This window comes from Sinocyclocheilus grahami, unplaced genomic scaffold (assembly GCF_001515645.1).
Source record: "Sinocyclocheilus grahami isolate Dianchi unplaced genomic scaffold, SAMN03320097.WGS_v1.1 scaffold67.1, whole genome shotgun sequence".
NCBI classification, from domain to species: domain Eukaryota; kingdom Metazoa; phylum Chordata; class Actinopteri; order Cypriniformes; family Cyprinidae; genus Sinocyclocheilus; species Sinocyclocheilus grahami.
In genome coordinates this window covers 1,443,940-1,447,408 of record NW_015505246.1, presented here as the reverse complement: position 1 = coordinate 1,447,408, position 3,469 = coordinate 1,443,940, and positions in this window count along the sequence as shown.

The window sequence follows — 3,469 nt, the reverse complement described above, 5'->3', positions numbered from 1 at the left end:
TTCATTCTACAAATTAAATAAACGTGCGACATTCAGCATTTTCAAGGGCCTATATTGGCTATGGTTAGTGAACCCTCTATAACATGTCATGTTATATATGCCATTTTATATTGCCTTTCCACCTAAAAAAAAATCATAAAAAGTGTGATTTAACAATATGCAATATCATGACATTCCAGGGTTAGTGAACTTTAGTGGGACAGTCTTTTAGATTAAATGTCAAATACATCATTATCTCTTATTTTTGACGTCATGTATCATCCATCCATTTGTCCAGGGAATCTGATCTGTGGTGTTATAAAATGTAATCATCCACCCGTCTCCCTGTACATTTCATAAATACTACGTTCTCAAGGTTGGTAATGCTCAATGAATTATTTTGAGAGCGCAGGGCCTTTGTGGATTCATATGCAACACTAACAGCATTAACCTACTTTTAGATTCCCAGTTTTGCGCACTTACTGCTTCTGATGTTTTCATTGTTTATTTTCTCTCCGATTGTTTTATTTGTGTTTGCTTTTAGCTGAGATGCAGTTTTATCTGTCAACTACTGCTGAGTAAGCTGCACTGCATCAAGAAGCAGATGTTGTTTTCTGCTGGGCAGTGTTTTTAAAGGAATAGTTAACCCAAAATTTAATCATAAGTAACATAAAGGCAGTTGTTACGTGAATATGCCTTCAACTGATTAATTTAAAAGATTCAACTCAAAGGAATAACGTGAGGGTGACAGAATGACAGAATATTCATTTTTGGGTGCACTATCCCTTTAATCGGGCAGATAACATTGCATATGAACAATGGTTATTTTGATACACAGGCACTGAGGCTGTTATTGACAGCTGCTAGAGCAGAAATCAATATGAAATCGACTTGAACATTCTCATACATCAGTCTTACTGGACCATGTACCGTTAATCATCTCTGTGAGATGGTAAAAACAGACGAATGAATTAAAAGTCAAAATCTTGCAGCTAGCCAAAGAAACTTGCTCCTACTTACAAAATACCTTTAATTTGTTGTAAATACATTGAACTAAGTCACTTATAAAGTGCAGGTAAGATTGCAGTGATATACAGAAATGGGAAAAAAGAAAACAGTTTTATTTCACATCTTCTGATTCACCTCTGCACTTTACAATTCAATTATAAAAAGAACTACATATATGAAAATAGCACGAGAAATAGAAATGAGTTTATAGACAGGCCAAAAACTCACAGAAACCCTCTATTACCAAATCCATATGACAACCCCACTGACAACACTGCACATTGTGAGCACTCACAAACCATAGAAACATGAGAAATACACACCAAATTGTAATTGTAAACACAAAGCCATAATCTACAACGAAAGGTTGTGTGTTCATGTGAAAAAGAGTTGCACAATGTGTGTCTGTGTGACTGGGGCAATACAGAAAAGTGTTTTTATTATGATTAATATTATTATCACTATCAGTACAGTGGTTATATTTTAATACGATTCCCAGAAACAGTACAGGCCACTGACATTAATGTATTCAAAGATTGCTACTAATCTGACTACTTGAAACAAAAGGGTTTCAGACACCTGGAGGAATTATGGTGTAATTTACTGAACTGTAATGCACAACCAAATCCCAACAACATTACTGAGAAAAATGAATGATATAGCCATCTTTATAGTACATCAGTGAATGAAATTTCTTTGGCATTTAGCCTTTAACGGTTGACCTGCAGTTTGAAGGTTTTATTAATTCTATGTACCGGTAAATTCTAAGGATGTAAAAGAAAGTCAAAATAAACAATTACCAGATTTAAACAAAAACCAGATTTATCCGGTCTGCTCAGTGGCTGGACTGTGGGAAGGATGCTATAGAGTACTATAGAGTGTTCAGTGAATGCATGTTAATTATCATTAAGGATAGCATATCCACCCTCTTAAAGGTCACTTGAATGTGTAAATCGTTTTCTTCTTGTGACGGAAAAAACAACAAAAAAACTAAACACTATATTCGTTGCTCTGAAAAGACCCCCTGGCTTGAATGGTGAAGAATGATATCCAGTGACCAAATAATCTTGAAATACATCAAGGGCTAATGCACAAGATTTTCTATTTCCTTCCTCAGAGTACTTCGTCATTGGAATTAATGTCATTATTAGGCCACTATAAAAAGCAGTATAATTGGATTTAATTCCAGCATATGGCTTTAGGTAACTAACACGACTTTTTGGCAGAGTCGGATTTGTCTGATTCCTTGGGAGTGAAGAGCAAAAAACGCTGATGGTTGAATTGGAAACGATGGTCAGTTTGAAGCTCTAGCACCACTATAAATGAACAGCTAATAATAATTGTACGTCAAACTGAATTAACAGCTGCAATAACAACATGTTGAAGCACTCACAGACTATCATCAAACAGAATCGCAAAACAGGTCAATAGTGGATTGACACCTTCTAGAAGCCACAACAAAAAAATCACTATAGCGTCATGAAATGCAAGAGGAGAATCGGCTTGGCAGCAGTTCACAGCACATTTCTGGTTAATCAGAACATCATTAACAGACTTCGAGACAATCTTTAAAAAGATTACCTTACAAAGATGCTTGGCACAAACTAAAACGAGTACCTGTAAAAGATTAAATCAAATACAAACGTGACTTCAAAGATGAAAGTAACAGAGAGCCCACACTGACAGGTGGAAAATTATTTGATTGATTAAATGTTGATACCTTAGGTCAGATGTAATAGAGCTGAAGCTGGTGCCAGAATGGTAGAATCCACAGCACACCACAGTGGTATCAGATGGAAAAATGTTCCATTAAAAAAAATGCTACAATCATTGAGGAAGAAAATAACAATAATATTGCCTTGATGTGCATCACGCATTAACATATTACCCATGAGACGATAGTGATAATGAAGATCATGACTACAAAATAATTCATTATAGTTCAGGAAAAAAAGAGTTTGAGATTGCCTCAGAATATTTTCAGCTAGTGTGGATCCTTTGGTAATGACTATAATTTGAAGTAGATACCTTATATTAATCCATTTGTCTTTCTCTACATCTCACAGTATCTCTGTGCAGGTGACCCTAAGGCAACACAGTAACAACTCTTATTGTGAATTACAGTTCGGTAATGAACACAGTGATTATGTAGGGTGTCTTACTGCAGTGTGCTGAAGATTGTTTGGTAACACTTTACAACAAATTTCAATTCACTAACATGAGCTAATGCATGGGGTATCATGAACTAACAGTAAGGTAAGTTAATGTGTTATGAATGAACATCAGTATATTTATAAACTGACATTACAAATGCTGTAAAAATTTTATTCATTGTTACTTCAAAGATACCAAATGCATTAACTAATGTTAACCATTTCTAAAGTGTTACAGTTTTTTTTGATTGAGTATTACTCTGACACTTCTTTTTATTACTAAATGGATATTTCACTCAAATATATATATATATATATATATATATATA